Raw genomic sequence first — 21,794 nt, forward strand, 5'->3', positions numbered from 1 at the left:
GATGTGGTATAGTATGTTACGGTAGTGTATGGTATGGTATGGCGAGGAATGTATGGTGTGGTACGGTATTGAATGAAATATATGGTATGGTACGGTATGGTAAGGTATAGTACGGTATGGTAAGGCATGGTACAGCATGGTACGGAATGGTATGTATGGTCTGGTACGGTATGGTATGGAGTGGAATGTATGGTATGCTATGGTATGGTATGGTACCATATGGAATGGAATAGTGTGTATGGTATGGTATGGTATGGAATGATATGTATGGTATGGTGTGGTATGGTATGGTACAGTATGGTATTGAATGGAATGTATGGAATGGTACGGTGTGGTATGACACGGTGTGGTATGGTACGGTATGGTATGGTATGGTACGGTGTGGTATGGTAGCGTATAGTATGGTGTGGTATGTAATGATATGTGTGTATGGTAATGTATGAAATGGTATGTATGGTACGGTACGGTACAGTATGCTATGATATGGTATGGTATGGGATGTTACGGTATGGTATGTATGGTATGGTACGGTATGGAATAGTTTGGTATGGTATGGAATGGTACGTACAGTATGGTACAGCATGGTATGGTACGGTTTGGTATGGAATAGTATGTATGGTAATATATGGTATCATATGGTATGGTATGGTTTGAAATGTTATGTATTGTATGGTACAGTATGAAATGGTATGTATGGTATGGTATGGTATGGTATAGTATGCTATGATATGGTATGGTGTGGCATGGAATGGTATGGCATGTTAAGTATGGTATGGTATGGAATGTTATGTATGGTATGGTACGGTATGGTATGGTATGGAATGAGATGTATAGTTTAATACGGTATGGTATAGAATGGTATATATGGTATGGTACGATATGGTACGGTATGGTATGGTACGGCATGGTATGGTACGGAATGGCATGTATGTTATGGTACGGTATGGTATGGTATGGAGTGGTATGTACAGTATGGTATGGTCTGGTACGGTCTAGTACGCTATGTCATGGTATGTATGGTACGGTATGGTATGGAATGGAATGTATGGTATGGTACGGTATGGTATGGTATGGAGTGGTATGTACAGTATGGTATGGTCTGGTACGGTCTAGTACGCTATGTCATGGTATGTATGGTACGGTATGGTATGGAATGGAATGTATGGTATGGTACGGTATGGTATGGTATGGAGTGGTATGTTTGGTATGGTACGGTATGGAATTAAATGGTATGTATGGTATGGTTTGGAATGATATGCATGGTATGTTGTGGCATGATATGGTATGGAATGGTATGTATGGTATGGTACGGTATGGTATGGAATGGTACGGAACTATATGGTGCGGTATTGTAAGGAATGATATGGTATGGTATCGTACGGTATGGTATGTTATAGAATGTATGTATGGTATAATACAGTACGATGTGCTATGGTATGGTATGGAATGGTATGTATGGTATGGTACAAAATGGTATGGTACGGTACAGTATGGTATGGTATGGTATCATACAGTATAGTATAGTATGTGATTGTATGTGTGCTATGGTACGGTATGCTATGATATTATATGGTATGGTATGGGCTGGTACGGTATGGTATGGCACGGTATGGTATTGTATGTAGAGTATGATACGGTACGGTATGGAATAGTATGTATGGTATGGTATGGTATCGTACGGAATGGTATGTTTTGGAATAGAATGTATTGTATGGTATGGTATGGTATGGAATGGTATGTATGGTATGGTACAGTATGGTATGGTATAAAATGATATATATAGTATGGTACAGTATGGTATGGAATTGTATGTATGGTATTTTACGGTATTGCACGCTATGGTACGGTACGATATGATACGGTATGGTATGTTATGGTATGGTACGGTAAGGTATGGTACGGTATGGTACGGTATTGTATGGTATGGTATGGTACGGTATGGTATAGTATGTATGGCATGGTATGGAATGGTATGAAATGGTACAGTATTGTATGGTATGTATGGCATGTTATGGTATGGTATGGAATGGTATATGGTATGGTACGATGTGGTATAGTATGGTACGGTATGGCATGGTACGGTATGGGATGGTACGGTATGGTTTGGTGCGGAATGGCATGCATGGTATGGTACAGTATGGTATTGTATGGTATGGTATGGTATGTATGTATGGTAAGGTATGGTAAGGCATGGTACTGCATGGTACGGAATGGTATGTATGGTATGGTACGGTGTGGCATGGTACGGTACAATATGGTATGGTATGGTATCATACAGTATGGTATAGTATGTGATTGTATGTGTGGTATGGTACGGTATGACATGGTGTGTATGGTATGATATGGTACGGTATGCTATGATATTATATGGTATGGTATGGGTTGGTACGGTATGGTATGGACGGTATGGTATAGTATATAGGGTATGTTACGGCATGGTACGGTATGGTATGGAATGGTATATACTGTATGATGCGGCATGGTATGGTACGGTATGGACAGTGTGGTATTGTATGTATAGTTTAGTATGGTACGGTATGGAATAATATATATGGTATGGTATGGTATCGTACGGTATGGTATGGTTTGGAATGGAATGTATTGTATGGTACGGTATGGTATGGAATGGTATGTATGGTGTGGTACAGTATGGTATGGTATAGAATGATATGTATAGTATGGTACAGTATGGTATGGAATTGTATGTATGGTATGGTACGGTATAGTATGGTACGGTATTTCACGCTATGGTACGGTACGATATAATACGGTATGGTACGGTATGGTATGTTATGGTATGGTACGGTAAGGTATGGTATGTATGGCATGTTATGGTATAGTATGGTATGGAATGGTATATATGGTATGGTACGATGTGGTATAGTATGGTACGGTAGTGTATAGTATGGTATGGCACGGTACGGTATGGTTCGGTATGGTACGGTGTGGTATGGTACGGTATGGTATGGTACGGTATGGTATGATATGGAATCGCATGTATGGTATGGTACAGTATGGTATTGTATGGTATGGAGTGGTATGTATTGTATGGTGCAGTATGAATTGGTATGTATGGTATGGTATGGTACAGTATGCTATGATATGGTATGGTGTGGGATGGTATGGTATGGCATGTTAAGTATGGTATGGTATAGAATGGTATGAATGGCATGGTACGGTATGGTATAATATGGAATGAGATGTATAGTTTATTACGGTATGGTATGATAAGGTATGGTTTAGAATGGTATATATGGTATGGTACGGAATGGCATGTATGTTATGATACGGTATGGTATAGTATGGAGTGGTATGTACGGTATGGTATGGTCTGGTACGGTCTAGTACGCTATGGTATGGTATGTATGGTACGGTATGGTATGGAGTGGTATGTATGGAATGGTAGGGTATGATATGCTATGGTATGGTATGGAATGGTATGTATGGTATGGTACGGTATGGTATGGTATTGTATGGTATGGTACGGTATGGTATGGTATCATAGAGTATGGTATGGTATGTAATGGTATGTGTGGTATGGTATGGTATGTTATGGTATGTATAGTATGGTAAGGTACGGTATGCTATGATATTATATGCTATGGTATGGGATGGTACGGTATGGTATGGCATGTTATGGTATAGTATGTATAGTATGGTACGGTATGGTAGGGTCTGTATAGTATTGATTGGTATGTATTGTATGATACGGCATGGTATGGTACGGTATGGCACGGTATGGTATTGCATGTATAGTACGGTTCGGTACGGTATGGAATAGTATGTATGGTATGGTATCGTACGGTATGGTATGGTTAGGAATGGAATGTTTTCTATGGTACGGTATGGTATGGACTAGTATGTATGGTATGGTACAGTAAGGTATGGTATGGTATGGAATGATATGTATAGTATGGTACTGTATGGTATGGAATTGTATGTATGGTGTGGTACGGTATGGCACAGTATGGTACGGTATGATATGGTACGGTATGGTACGGAATGGTATGGTATGGTACGGTAAGGTATGGTAGGGTATTGTATGGTATGGTACGGTATGGTATGGAATGGTATAAATAGTATTGTACGATGTGGTATTGTATGGTACGGTATTGTTTGGGTTGGTATGGCACGGTACGGTATGATACTGTATGGTACGGTATGGTAATGTACGGTATGGTATGGTATGGAAAGGCATGTATGGTATGGTACAGTATGGTATTGTATGGTATGAAGTGGTATGTATGGTATGGTATGGTATGGAATGGAATAAAATGTATGGTATGGTACGGTATGGTAAGGTATGGTGAGGCATGGTACGGTATGGTATGGAATGGTATGTATGGTATGGTACGGTATGGTATGGTACGGTATGCATGGTTTGTACGGTATGTGCGTTATGGTAGGGTACGCTATTGTACGGTATAGTACGGTATGGAATGGTATGGTATGGTACGGTATGGTGTGGAACGGTATAGAATGGTATGTATAGTATGGTACGGTATGGTATGGAATGATAGGTATGGTATGGTTTGGTTTGGTATGACATGGTATGGTAGGGTATGGAATGGTATGTATGGTATGGTACGGTATGGTACAGTAGGGTATGGTATGGCATGGTATGGTACGGTGTGGTATGGAATGATATGTATGGTACGGTAAGGTATGGTATGTACGGTATGCTACGGTGTGGTATGGTACGGTATTGTATGGTATGGTATGGTACGGTACGGTATGGTATTGTACGGTAAGATACGGTATGGTATGGAATAGTATGGTACGGCCTGGTATAGTATGGTATGGTATAGTATGGAATGGTAAGTATGGTATGGTACGGAATGGTATGGTATGTATGGTATGGTACTGTATATATGGTATGGTAGAAAACGGTATGGTATGGAATGGTATGTATTGTATGTTACGGTATGGTACGGTATGCTACGGTGTGGTATGGTATGGTATTGTATGGTATGATATGGTACGGTACGGTAGGGTATGGTATGGTACGGTATGGCACGGTAATGGTATAGAATGGTATGGTACGGTATTGTATGCTGTTGTATGGTATAGTATGGAATGGTAAGTATGGTATGGTACAGAATGGTATGTATGGTATGTTACAGTATGGTATGTACAGTATGGTATGGCATGATATGGTTGGAATGGTATGTATGGTATGGAATGGTACATATGGTATGGTACAGTACGGTATGGTACGGTGTGGTATAGGTATGGTATGGCATGGTATGGTATGGTATGATACGGCATGGCACGGTATGGTTTGGAATGAATGGTATATGGTATTGTACGGTATGGTACGTATGGTATGGTACGGTATGAAATGGTATGGAATAGTGTGTATGGTATGGTATGGTACGGTATGTACGGTATAGTATGGTCTGGTACAGTCTGGTATGGTATAGTATGGTATGTATGATATGATACAGTATGACATGGTATGGAGTGGTATGTATGGTATGGTACAGTATGAAATGGAATGGTATGTATGGCATGGTATGGTATGGTATGGTATGCTATGGTATGGTATGCATGGTATGGTACAGTGTGATATGGTGTGGTATTTATTGGTATGGTATAGTATGGTACAGCATGGTATAGTATGGTATGGTATAGTATGGAATGGTAAGTATGGTATGGTACGGAATGGTATGGTATGGTATGTATGGTATGGTACTGTATATATGGTATGGTAGGATACGGTATGGTATGGAATGGTATGTATGGTATGTTACGGTATGGTACGGTATGTTACGGTGTGGTATGGTATGGTATTGTATGGTATGATATGGTACGGTACGGTATGGTACGGTATGGTACGGTACGGTACTGTATGGCATGGTATGGTATGGTACGGTCTGGTATGGAAAGGTATGCATGGTATGGCATTGTACGGTTTGGTATGGTATGGTTTGGAATGGTATGGTATGGTATGGCATGGTACAGTATGGTATGATACGGTATGGTATGGAATGTTACTTATGGTATGGTACGATATGGTATATTATGGTACGGTACGGTATGGTATGGTTTGAAATGGTATGGTATGGTATGGTATGGAATGTTATATATGGTATGGTACGATATGGTATAATATTGTACGGTACGGAATGGTACGGTATGGTATGGCATGGAATGGCATGTATGGTATGGTACGGTACAGTATGGTATGGTACGGAGTAGTATGTATAGTATGGTGCGGTATGAAATGGTATGTATGGTATGGTACAGTATGGTATGGTACAGTAAGGTATGGAATGGCATGTATGGTATGGTATGGAGTGGTATGTATGGTATGGTACGGTATGGAATGGTCCAGTATGGAATGGAATGGTATGGTATGGTATGGAATGATATGTATGGTATGGTGTGGTACGGTATAGTACGGTATGGTATGGAATGGTATGTATGGTATGGTATGGAATGGTACGGTATGGTATGGTACGGTATGGTATCTATGGTATGGTATGGTACGGTATGGTATGGCATGTATGGTATGGAATGGCATGTATGATATGGTACTGTATGATATGGTATCGTATTGTACGATATGATATATAATCGTTATATGGGATGGTATGGAATGGTATGTATGGTATGGTACGGTATGTATGGTATGATATGGTAAGGTATGGTATGTACGGTATTGTATAGTGTGCTATGGTGTGGTATGGAATGGTAAGGTATAGTATGGTACGGTATGGTATGGAATGGTATGGTACGGTATGGTATGTATGGTATGTATGGTATGGTACAGTATGGTATGGTATGGTACGGTATGGTATGGTATGTTAGGGTGTGATATGATATGTTATGGTATGGGATTCCGGACAGGCCGCCATTGAAATCTGAACCTGGAAAAGTTTAACGCTACAACTTTATCTAGTGCGGCTAGCCTAGCAGTCCTTTTCGTGGAACTAGCGGGATTTAAATGGGATGTGATAGGGCTTAGCGAAGTTAAGAGGACAGGTGAGGTGTATACAGTACTTAAGGACGGAGACATACTGTGCTATCGCGGATTAGAGGATAGACGAGAACTAGGTGTGGGACTCCTGAATAATAAGGATATAGCTGGCAACGTAGAGGAGTTCTATAGTATTACCGAGAGGGTAGCAGCTATAGTAATTAGGCTGAATAGGAGGTACAAGCTGAAAGTGGTGCAGGCCTACGCGCCCACGTCCAGCCATGATGTCCGAACCGTTGAAAGTTTCTATGAGGACGTAGAATCGGCAATGAATAAAGCAAAATCGCACTACACTGTACTGAGGGGCGACTTCAATGCGAACGTGGGCAAGAAGCAGGCTGACGACCAGGCGGTAGGTGACTATGGGATAGGCTCTAGAAATAACAGGGGAGAGTTATTAGTCGAATTCGCGGATAGAAATAATTTACGGTTCATGAATACCTTCTTCCGCAAACGAGAAAATAGAAAGTGGACCTGGAAGAGCCCCAATGGTGAAACTAAAAATGCAATCGACTTCATACTATGCGCTAACCTCCTGGCATCATTCCGGATGTGGCCGTCCTCAGAAAGGTGCGTTGTAGCGACCACAGAATGGTCAGGTCTAGACTTTGCTTAGACTTGAAGAGGGAATGGAAGAAGCTAGTAAAGAAAACCATTAACGAGTTAGCCGTAAGAGGGAAAGAACAAGAGTTTAGGATAGCGCTGCAAAACACATATTCGGCTTTAACTGAGGAAGACGATCTTGATGTTCATACAATGCACGATAATCTGACATCAATAAATACGGAGTGCGCAGTAGAAGTAGGCGGTACGACAGTTCTACAGGATACCGGGAAGCTTTCTCAGGTGACGAAAGATTTGATTAAGAAGCGCCAAAGCATGAGGGCGTCTAACCGTACGGACAGAATAGAAATAGCAGAGCTTTCGAAATTAATAAACAAGCGCAAGGTAGCCGACTTAAGGAAGTTTAATATGGAGAGAATCAACCATGCTCTAAAGAACGGAGGTAGCCTAAAAGCAGTGTAGAGAAAACTAGGCATAGGTAAAAACCAGATGTATGCATTAAGAGGCAAGCAGGGCAAGGTCATTTGCAATATGTATAAGATAGTTAACGTACCTGAAGAGTTATACAGAGATCTGCAGAGTACCAATGTAATCAGAGCGTTAATGAGGAAGACAGCAGTGCAGAGGAATGCGCCATCCCGCCAGTAACGAAAGATGAAGTAAAGAAAGCCTTAGAAGAAATGAAAACGGGAAAAGCAGCTGGGGAGGACCAGGTAACAGCATATCTGTTGAAAAATGGAGGGGACATCGTGCTAGAAAAACTAGCCACCCTGTATACGCAATGCCTTATGACCTCGACTGTACCAGAAGCTTGGAAGAATGCAAACATTATCTTATTTCATAATAAGGGAGACGCCAAGGACTTGAAAAATTACAGGCCGATCAGCTTATTATCCGTTGCCTACAAAGTAGTTACTAAGGTAATCGCTAATAGAGTCAGGGCAACGTTAGACTTTAATCAACCAAACGATCAGGCAGGCTTTCGTAAAGGATATTCCACAATAGATCATATTCACACTATCAATCAGGTGATAGAGAAATGCGCAGAATATAACCAACCTCTATATATAGCTTTCATTGATTACGAGAAAGCATTCGACTCAGTGGAAACCTCAGCAGTCATACAGGCATTGCGTATTCAGGGGGTAGAAGAGCCTTATGCCCAAATACTGGAAGATATATATAGCAACTGCACAGCTACTATAGTCCTCCATAAAGTCAGCAATAAAATTCCAATAAGGAAGGGTGTCAGGCAAGGATGCACGATCTCGCCAATGCTGTTCACCGCATGATTACAGGAGGTATTTCGAGGCCTGAATTGGGAACAGTTGGGAACAAGAATGAATGGAGAATACCTAAATAATCTTCGATTTGCTGGTGTGGTACAGTATGGCACGGTATGGTATTGAATGGTATGGTATGGTATGGCATGCTATGGTATAGTATGGTATGGAATGGTTTTATGGTATGGCACGGAATGGTATGGTACGGTATGGAATGGTATGTATGCTATGGTATGGGACGTATGGTATGGTACGGTATGAAATGGTATGAAGTGGTATGTACGGTATGGAACTGTACGGAATGGTATGGTACAGTCTGTACAGTATGGTATGGTCTGGTATGGTCTGGTACACTATGGTATGGTATGTATGGTATGGTATGGAATGGAATGTATGGTATGGTCGTTATGGTATCGTATGGTACGGCATGGTATGGTACTATATGGTATGGTACGCTATGTATGGTATGGCACGGTATGGTACGATATGTATGGCATGGTACGGTAAAGTATGGTACAGTATGGTACGGTATTGTATGGTATGGTATGGTACGGTATGGTATGGAATAGTATGTATGGTATGGTATGGAATGGTATGGAATGGTACAGTATGGTATGGTATGTATGGCATGTTATGGTATAGTATTGTATGGAATGGTATATATGGTATGGTACGATGTGGTATAGTATGGTACGGTAGTGTATGGTATGGTATGGCACGGTACGGTATGGTTCGGTATGGTACGGTATGGTATGGTATGGAATCGCATGTATGGTATGGTACAGTATGGTATTGTATGGTATGGAATGGCATGTATGGTATGGTACGGTATGGTAGGGAGTGGTATGTATGGAATAGTAGGGTATGATATGCTATGGTATGGTATGGAATGGTATCTATGGTATGGTACGGTATGGTATGGTACGGTATGGTATGGTATCATACAGTATGGAATGTAATGGTATGTCTGGTATGGTACGGTATGTTATGGTATGTATAGTATGGTATGGTACGGTATGCTGTGATATTATATGGTATGATATGGGATGGTACGGTATGGTATGGCATGGTAAGGTATAGTATGTGTGGTATGGTACGGTATGGTACGGTATGGTATAGTATTGATTGGTATGTATTGTATGATACGGCATGGTATGGTACGGTATGGCACGGTATGGTATTGAATGTATAGTATGGTTCGGTACAGTATGGAATAGTATGTATGGTATGGTATCGTACGGTATGGTATGTTTAGGAATGGAATGTATTGTATGGTACGTTATGGTATGGAGTAGTATGTATGGTTTGGTACAGTAAGATATGGTATGGTATGGAATGATATGTATAGTATGGTACAGTATGGTATGGAATTGTATGTATGGTTCGGTACGGTATGGTATGGTACGGTATGGCACAGTATGGTACGGTATGATACGGTACGGTATGGTACGGAATGGTATGGTATGGTACAGTAAGATATGGTACGGTATTGTATGGTATGGTATGGTACGGTATGGTATGGAATGGTATATATAGTATGGTACGATGTGGTATAGTATGGTACGGTATTGTATGGTATGGTATGGCACGGTACGGTATGATTCGGTATGGTACGGTATGGTATGGGATGGCATGTATGGTATGGTATGGAAAGGCATGTATGGTATGGTACAGTATGGTATTGTATGGTATGAAGTGGTATGTATGGTATGATATGGTATGGAATGGAATGTATGGTATGGTACGGTATGGTAGGTATGGTAAGGCATGGTACGGTATGATATGGAATGGTATGTATGGTATGGTACGGTATGTTATGGAGTGGTATGTATGGTATGCTATGGTATGGTATGGTACCATATGAAATGGGATAGTATGTATGGTATGGTATGGAATATGTATGGTATGGTGTGGAATGTATGGTACATAAAGTATGGTATGGAATGGAATGTATAGAAAGGTACGGCATGGTATGATATGGTATGGTATGGTACGGTATGGTATGGTCCGGTGTGGTATGGTATCGTATAGTATGGTATGGTATGTAATGGTGTGTTTGTATGGTAATATATGAAATGGTATGTATGGTACGGTACGGTACAGTATGCTATGATATGGTATGGTATGTGATGTTACGGTATGGTATGGCACGGTATGGTGTGGTATGTATGGTATGGTACGGTTGGGTGCATATGGTATGGTATGGTATGAAATGGTATAGAATGGTATGTATGGTATGGAATGGTATGGTACGGCATGTACTGTATGGTATAGTCTGGTGCAGTTTGGTACGCTATGGTATGGTATGTATGGTATGGTACGGTATGGTATGGAATGGAATGGTATGTATGGTATGGTTTGGTGTGGTATGGTATGATACAGTATGGTATGGAATGGCATGTAAGGTATGGTACGGTATGGTATTGTACAGAATGTATGGTATGGTACGGTATGGTGTGGTACAGTATGGCACGGTATGGTACTAAATGGTATGGTACGGTATGGTATGCTATGGTATAGTATGGTATGGAATGGTAGTATGGTATGGCACGGAATGGTATGGTATCGAATGGTATGTATGCTATGGTATGGTACGTATGGTATGGTACGGTATGACATGGTATGGAGTGGTATGTATGGTATGGTACGGTATGGAATGGTATGGTACAGTCTGTACAGTATGGTATGGTCTGGTATGGTCTGGTACACTATTGTATGGTATGGTATGTATGGTATGGTATGGAATGGAATGTGTGGTATGGTACGGTATGGTATCGTATGGTACGGCATGGTATGATACTGTATGGTATGGTACGCTATGTATGGTATGGCACGGTATAGTATAGTACAGTATGGTACGGTATGGTATGGTAAGGTATGGAACGATATGGTATGGTAAGGTATGGAATGGAATGTATAGTATGGTACAGTATGGTATTGAATTGTATATATGGTATGGTATGGTATGCTATGGTATGGTATGGTACAGTATGGTACGGTGCGGTATGGTACAGTCTGGTATGCTATGGTATGGTATGTATGGTATGATACGGTATGGAATGGTACCGTATGGAATGGTATGTATGGTATGGTATGGCACGGTATGTTACGGAATGGTATGGTGGAGTATGTATGGTATTGTATGGTACGGATCTATATGGTGCGGAATTGTAAGGAATGGTATGGTATGGTATCGTATGGTATGGTATGTTATGGAATCGAATGTATGGTATTATACAGTATGATGTGCAATGGTATGGTATAAAATGGTATGTATGGTATGGTACAAAATGGTATGGTATGGTACAGTATGGTATGGTATGGTATCATACAGTATGGTATAGTATGTAATGGTATGTGTGGTATGGTACGGTATGATATGGTGTGTATGGTGTGGTGTGGTACGGTATGCTTTGATATTATATCGTATGGTATGGGTTGGTACGGTATGGTATGGCACGGTATGGTATAGTATGTATGGTATGGTACGGTATGGTACTGTATGGTACGGTATGGTATGGTATGGTATGAAACGGTATGTATTGTATTATCCGGCATGGTATGGTACGGTATGGTATTGTATGTATAGTATGATACGGTACGGTATGGAATAGTATGTATGGTATGGTATGGTATCGTACGGTATGGTTTGGAATGAAATGTATTGTATGGTACGGTATGGTATGGAATGGTATGTGTGGTATGGTACAGTATGGTATGGTATAGAATGATATGTATAGTATGGTACAGTATGGCATGGAATTGTATGTATGGTATGCTATGGTACGGTATTGCACGCTATGGGACGGTACGATATGGTACGGTATGGTATGTTATGGTACGATAAGGTATGGTACGGTATGGTACGGTATTGTATGGTATGGTATGGTACGGTATGGTATGTAATAGTGTGTATGGTATGGAATGGTACAGTATGGTATGGTATGTATTGCATTTTATGGTATGGTATGGAATAATATATATGGTATGGTACGATGTGGTATAGTATGTTACGGTAGTGTATGGTATGGTATGGCGAGGAATGTATGGTATGGTACGGTATTGAATGAAATATATGGTATGGTACGGTATGGTAAGGTATAGTACGGTATGGTAAGGCATGGTACAGCATGGTACGGAATGGTATGTATGGTCTGGTACGGTATGGTATGGAGTGGAATGTATGGTATGCTATGGTATGGTATGGTACCATATGGAATGGAATAGTGTGTATGGTATGGTATGGTATGGAATGATATGTATGGTATGGTGTGGTATGGTATGGTACAGTATGGTATTGAATGGAATGTATGGAATGGTACGGTGTGGTATGACACGGTGTGGTATGGTACGGTATGGTATGGTATGGTACGGTGTGGTATGGTAGCGTATAGTATGGTGTGGTATGTAATGATATGTGTGTATGGTAATGTATGAAATGGTATGTATGGTACGGTACGGTACAGTATGCTATGATATGGTATGGTATGGGATGTTACGGTATGGTATGTATGGTATGGTACGGTATGGAATAGTTTGGTATGGTATGGAATGGTACGTACAGTATGGTACAGCATGGTATGGTACGGTTTGGTATGGAATAGTATGTATGGTAATATATGGTATCATATGGTATGGTATGGTTTGAAATGTTATGTATTGTATGGTACAGTATGAAATGGTATGTATGGTATGGTATGGTATGGTATAGTATGCTATGATATGGTATGGTGTGGCATGGAATGGTATGGCATGTTAAGTATGGTATGGTATGGAATGTTATGTATGGTATGGTACGGTATGGTATGGTATGGAATGAGATGTATAGTTTAATACGGTATGGTATAGAATGGTATATATGGTATGGTACGATATGGTACGGTATGGTATGGTACGGCATGGTATGGTACGGAATGGCATGTATGTTATGGTACGGTATGGTATGGTATGGAGTGGTATGTACAGTATGGTATGGTCTGGTACGGTCTAGTACGCTATGTCATGGTATGTATGGTACGGTATGGTATGGAATGGAATGTATGGTATGGTACGGTATGGTATGGTATGGAGTGGTATGTACAGTATGGTATGGTCTGGTACGGTCTAGTACGCTATGTCATGGTATGTATGGTACGGTATGGTATGGAATGGAATGTATGGTATGGTACGGTATGGTATGGTATGGAGTGGTATGTTTGGTATGGTACGGTATGGAATTAAATGGTATGTATGGTATGGTTTGGAATGATATGCATGGTATGTTGTGGCATGATATGGTATGGAATGGTATGTATGGTATGGTACGGTATGGTATGGAATGGTACGGAACTATATGGTGCGGTATTGTAAGGAATGATATGGTATGGTATCGTACGGTATGGTATGTTATAGAATGTATGTATGGTATAATACAGTACGATGTGCTATGGTATGGTATGGAATGGTATGTATGGTATGGTACAAAATGGTATGGTACGGTACAGTATGGTATGGTATGGTATCATACAGTATAGTATAGTATGTGATTGTATGTGTGCTATGGTACGGTATGCTATGATATTATATGGTATGGTATGGGCTGGTACGGTATGGTATGGCACGGTATGGTATTGTATGTAGAGTATGATACGGTACGGTATGGAATAGTATGTATGGTATGGTATGGTATCGTACGGAATGGTATGTTTTGGAATAGAATGTATTGTATGGTATGGTATGGTATGGAATGGTATGTATGGTATGGTACAGTATGGTATGGTATAAAATGATATATATAGTATGGTACAGTATGGTATGGAATTGTATGTATGGTATTTTACGGTATTGCACGCTATGGTACGGTACGATATGATACGGTATGGTATGTTATGGTATGGTACGGTAAGGTATGGTACGGTATGGTACGGTATTGTATGGTATGGTATGGTACGGTATGGTATAGTATGTATGGCATGGTATGGAATGGTATGAAATGGTACAGTATTGTATGGTATGTATGGCATGTTATGGTATGGTATGGAATGGTATATGGTATGGTACGATGTGGTATAGTATGGTACGGTATGGCATGGTACGGTATGGGATGGTACGGTATGGTTTGGTGCGGAATGGCATGCATGGTATGGTACAGTATGGTATTGTATGGTATGGTATGGTATGTATGTATGGTAAGGTATGGTAAGGCATGGTACTGCATGGTACGGAATGGTATGTATGGTATGGTACGGTGTGGCATGGTACGGTACAATATGGTATGGTATGGTATCATACAGTATGGTATAGTATGTGATTGTATGTGTGGTATGGTACGGTATGACATGGTGTGTATGGTATGATATGGTACGGTATGCTATGATATTATATGGTATGGTATGGGTTGGTACGGTATGGTATGGACGGTATGGTATAGTATATAGGGTATGTTACGGCATGGTACGGTATGGTATGGAATGGTATATACTGTATGATGCGGCATGGTATGGTACGGTATGGACAGTGTGGTATTGTATGTATAGTTTAGTATGGTACGGTATGGAATAATATATATGGTATGGTATGGTATCGTACGGTATGGTATGGTTTGGAATGGAATGTATTGTATGGTACGGTATGGTATGGAATGGTATGTATGGTGTGGTACAGTATGGTATGGTATAGAATGATATGTATAGTATGGTACAGTATGGTATGGAATTGTATGTATGGTATGGTACGGTATAGTATGGTACGGTATTTCACGCTATGGTACGGTACGATATAATACGGTATGGTACGGTATGGTATGTTATGGTATGGTACGGTAAGGTATGGTATGTATGGCATGTTATGGTATAGTATGGTATGGAATGGTATATATGGTATGGTACGATGTGGTATAGTATGGTACGGTAGTGTATAGTATGGTATGGCACGGTACGGTATGGTTCGGTATGGTACGGTGTGGTATGGTACGGTATGGTATGGTACGGTATGGTATGATATGGAATCGCATGTATGGTATGGTACAGTATGGTATTGTATGGTATGGAGTGGTATGTATTGTATGGTGCAGTATGAATTGGTATGTATGGTATGGTATGGTACAGTATGCTATGATATGGTATGGTGTGGGATGGTATGGTATGGCATGTTAAGTATGGTATGGTATAGAATGGTATGAATGGCATGGTACGGTATGGTATAATATGGAATGAGATGTATAGTTTATTACGGTATGGTATGATAAGGTATGGTTTAGAATGGTATATATGGTATGGTACGGAATGGCATGTATGTTATGATACGGTATGGTATAGTATGGAGTGGTATGTACGGTATGGTATGGTCTGGTACGGTCTAGTACGCTATGGTATGGTATGTATGGTACGGTATGGTATGGAGTGGTATGTATGGAATGGTAGGGTATGATATGCTATGGTATGGTATGGAATGGTATGTATGGTATGGTACGGTATGGTATGGTATTGTATGGTATGGTACGGTATGGTATGGTATCATAGAGTATGGTATGGTATGTAATGGTATGTGTGGTATGGTATGGTATGTTATGGTATGTATAGTATGGTAAGGTACGGTATGCTATGATATTATATGCTATGGTATGGGATGGTACGGTATGGTATGGCATGTTATGGTATAGTATGTAAAGTATGGTACGGTATGGTAGGGTCTGTATAGTATTGATTGGTATGTATTGTATGATACGGCATGGTATGGTACGGTATGGCACGGTATGGTATTGCATGTATAGTACGGTTCGGTACGGTATGGAATAGTATGTATGGTATGGTATCGTACGGTATGGTATGGTTAGGAATGGAATGTTTTCTATGGTACGGTATGGTATGGACTAGTATGTATGGTATGGTACAGTAAGGTATGGTATGGTATGGAATGATATGTATAGTATGGTACTGTATGGTATGGAATTGTATGTATGGTGTGGTACGGTATGGCACAGTATGGTACGGTATGATATGGTACGGTATGGTACGGAATGGTATGGTATGGTACGGTAAGGTATGGTAGGGTATTGTATGGTATGGTACGGTATGGTATGGAATGGTATAAATAGTATTGTACGATGTGGTATTGTATGGTACGGTATTGTTTGGGTTGGTATGGCACGGTACGGTATGATACTGTATGGTACGGTATGGTAATGTACGGTATGGTATGGTATGGAAAGGCATGTATGGTATGGTACAGTATGGTATTGTATGGTATGAAGTGGTATGTATGGTATGGTATGGTATGGAATGGAATAAAATGTATGGTATGGTACGGTATGGTAAGGTATGGTGAGGCATGGTACGGTATGGTATGGAATGGTATGTATGGTATGGTACGGTATGGTATGGTACGGTATGCATGGTTTGTACGGTATGTGCGTTATGGTAGGGTACGCTATTGTACGGTATAGTACGGTATGGAATGGTATGGTATGGTACGGTATGGTGTGGAACGGTATAGAATGGTATGTATAGTATGGTACGGTATGGTATGGAATGATAGGTATGGTATGGTTTGGTTTGGTATGACATGGTATGGTAGGGTATGGAATGGTATGTATGGTATGGTACGGTATGGTACAGTAGGGTATGGTATGGCATGGTATGGTACGGTGTGGTATGGAATGATATGTATGGTACGGTAAGGTATGGTATGTACGGTATGCTACGGTGTGGTATGGTACGGTATTGTATGGTATGGTATGGTACGGTACGGTATGGTATTGTACGGTAAGATACGGTATGGTATGGAATAGTATGGTACGGCCTGGTATAGTATGGTATGGTATAGTATGGAATGGTAAGTATGGTATGGTACGGAATGGTATGGTATGTATGGTATGGTACTGTATATATGGTATGGTAGAAAACGGTATGGTATGGAATGGTATGTATTGTATGTTACGGTATGGTACGGTATGCTACGGTGTGGTATGGTATGGTATTGTATGGTATGATATGGTACGGTACGGTAGGGTATGGTATGGTACGGTATGGCACGGTAATGGTATAGAATGGTATGGTATGGTATTGTATGCTGTTGTATGGTATAGTATGGAATGGTAAGTATGGTATGGTACAGAATGGTATGTATGGTATGTTACAGTATGGTATGTACAGTATGGTATGGCATGATATGGTTGGAATGGTATGTATGGTATGGAATGGTACATATGGTATGGTACAGTACGGTATGGTAAGGTGTGGTATAGGTATGGTATGGCATGGTATGGTATGGTATGATACGGCATGGCACGGTATGGTTTGGAATGAATGGTATATGGTATTGTACGGTATGGTACGTATGGTATGGTACGGTATGAAATGGTATGGAATAGTGTGTATGGTATGGTATGGTACGGTATGTACGGTATAGTATGGTCTGGTACAGTCTGGTATGGTATAGTATGGTATGTATGATATGATACAGTATGACATGGTATGGAGTGGTATGTATGGTATGGTACAGTATGAAATGGAATGGTATGTATGGCATGGTATGGTATGGTATGGTATGCTATGGTATGGTATGCATGGTATGGTACAGTGTGATATGGTGTGGTATTTATTGGTATGGTATAGTATGGTACAGCATGGTATAGTATGGTATGGTATAGTATGGAATGGTAAGTATGGTATGGTACGGAATGGTATGGTATGGTATGTATGGTATGGTACTGTATATATGGTATGGTAGGATACGGTATGGTATGGAATGGTATGTATGGTATGTTACGGTATGGTACGGTATGTTACGGTGTGGTATGGTATGGTATTGTATGGTATGATATGGTACGGTACGGTATGGTACGGTATGGTACGGTACGGTACTGTATGGCATGGTATGGTATGGTACGGTCTGGTATGGAAAGGTATGCATGGTATGGCATTGTACGGTTTGGTATGGTATGGTTTGGAATGGTATGGTATGGTATGGCATGGTACAGTATGGTATGATACGGTATGGTATGGAATGTTACTTATGGTATGGTACGATATGGTATATTATGGTACGGTACGGTATGGTATGGTTTGAAATGGTATGGTATGGTATGGTATGGAATGTTATATATGGTATGGTACGATATGGTATAATATTGTACGGTACGGAATGGTACGGTATGGTATGGCATGGAATGGCATGTATGGTATGGTACGGTACAGTATGGTATGGTACGGAGTAGTATGTATAGTATGGTGCGGTATGAAATGGTATGTATGGTATGGTACAGTATGGTATGGTACAGTAAGGTATGGAATGGCATGTATGGTATGGTATGGAGTGGTATGTATGGTATGGTACGGTATGGAATGGTCCAGTATGGAATGGAATGGTATGGTATGGTATGGAATGATATGTATGGTATGGTGTGGTACGGTATAGTACGGTATGGTATGGAATGGTATGTATGGTATGGTATGGAATGGTACGGTATGGTATGGTACGGTATGGTATCTATGGTATGGTATGGTACGGTATGGTATGGCATGTATGGTATGGAATGGCATGTATGATATGGTACTGTATGATATGGTATCGTATTGTACGATATGATATATAATCGTTATATGGGATGGTATGGAATGGTATGTATGGTATGGTACGGTATGTATGGTATGATATGGTAAGGTATGGTATGTACGGTATTGTATAGTGTGCTATGGTGTGGTATGGAATGGTAAGGTATAGTATGGTACGGTATGGTATGGAATGGTATGGTACGGTATGGTATGTATGGTATGTATGGTATGGTACAGTATGGTATGGTATGGTACGGTATGGTATGGTATGTTAGGGTGTGATATGATATGTTATGGTATGGGATTCCGGACAGGCCGCCATTGAAATCTGAACCTGGAAAAGTTTAACGCTACAACTTTATCTAGTGCGGCTAGCCTAGCAGTCCTTTTCGTGGAACTAGCGGGATTTAAATGGGATGTGATAGGGCTTAGCGAAGTTAAGAGGACAGGTGAGGTGTATACAGTACTTAAGGACGGAGACATACTGTGCTATCGCGGATTAGAGGATAGACGAGAACTAGGTGTGGGACTCCTGAATAATAAGGATATAGCTGGCAACGTAGAGGAGTTCTATAGTATTACCGAGAGGGTAGCAGCTATAGTAATTAGGCTGAATAGGAGGTACAAGCTGAAAGTGGTGCAGGCCTACGCGCCCACGTCCAGCCATGATGTCCGAACCGTTGAAAGTTTCTATGAGGACGTAGAATCGGCAATGAATAAAGCAAAATCGCACTACACTGTACTGAGGGGCGACTTCAATGCGAACGTGGGCAAGAAGCAGGCTGACGACCAGGCGGTAGGTGACTATGGGATAGGCTCTAGAAATAACAGGGGAGAGTTATTAGTCGAATTCGCGGATAGAAATAATTTACGGTTCATGAATACCTTCTTCCGCAAACGAGAAAATAGAAAGTGGACCTGGAAGAGCCCCAATGGTGAAACTAAAAATGCAATCGACTTCATACTATGCGCTAACCTCCTGGCATCATTCCGGATGTGGCCGTCCTCAGAAAGGTGCGTTGTAGCGACCACAGAATGGTCAGGTCTAGACTTTGCTTAGACTTGAAGAGGGAATGGAAGAAGCTAGTAAAGAAAACCATTAACGAGTTAGCCGTAAGAGGGAAAGAACAAGAGTTTAGGATAGCGCTGCAAAACACATATTCGGCTTTAACTGAGGAAGACGATCTTGATGTTCATACAATGCACGATAATCTGACATCAATAAATACGGAGTGCGCAGTAGAAGTAGGCGGTACGACAGTTCTACAGGATACCGGGAAGCTTTCTCAGGTGACGAAAGATTTGATTAAGAAGCGCCAAAGCATGAGGGCGTCTAACCGTACGGACAGAATAGAAATAGCAGAGCTTTCGAAATTAATAAACAAGCGCAAGGTAGCCGACTTAAGGAAGTTTAATATGGAGAGAATCAACCATGCTCTAAAGAACGGAGGTAGCCTAAAAGCAGTGTAGAGAAAACTAGGCATAGGTAAAAACCAGATGTATGCATTAAGAGGCAAGCAGGGCAAGGTCATTTGCAATATGTATAAGATAGTTAACGTACCTGAAGAGTTATACAGAGATCTGCAGAGTACCAATGTAATCAGAGCGTTAATGAGGAAGACAGCAGTGCAGAGGAATGCGCCATCCCGCCAGTAACGAAAGATGAAGTAAAGAAAGCCTTAGAAGAAATGAAAACGGGAAAAGCAGCTGGGGAGGAGCAGGTAACAGCATATCTGTTGAAAAATGGAGGGGACATCGTGCTAGAAAAACTAGCCACCCTGTATACGCAATGCCTTATGACCTCGACTGTACCAGAAGCTTGGAAGAATGCAAACATTATCTTATTTCATAATAAGGGAGACGCCAAGGACTTGAAAAATTACAGGCCGATCAGCTTATTATCCGTTGCCTACAAAGTAGTTACTAAGGTAATCGCTAATAGAGTCAGGGCAACGTTAGACTTTAATCAACCAAACGATCAGGCAGGCTTTCGTAAAGGATATTCCACAATAGATCATATTCACACTATCAATCAGGTGATAGAGAAATGCGCAGAATATAACCAACCTCTATATATAGCTTTCATTGATTACGAGAAAGCATTCGACTCAGTGGAAACCTCAGCAGTCATACAGGCATTGCGTATTCAGGGGGTAGAAGAGCCTTATGCCCAAATACTGGAAGATATATATAGCAACTGCACAGCTACTATAGTCCTCCATAAAGTCAGCAATAAAATTCCAATAAGGAAGGGTGTCAGGCAAGGATGCACGATCTCGCCAATGCTGTTCACCGCATGATTACAGGAGGTATTTCGAGGCCTGAATTGGGAACAGTTGGGAACAAGAATGAATGGAGAATACCTAAATAATCTTCGATTTGCTGGTGTGGTACAGTATGGCACGGTATGGTATTGAATGGTATGGTATGGTA

The sequence above is a fragment of the Amblyomma americanum genome, chromosome 1, assembly GCF_052857255.1.
Source record: "Amblyomma americanum isolate KBUSLIRL-KWMA chromosome 1, ASM5285725v1, whole genome shotgun sequence".
Lineage (NCBI taxonomy): Eukaryota > Metazoa > Arthropoda > Arachnida > Ixodida > Ixodidae > Amblyomma > Amblyomma americanum.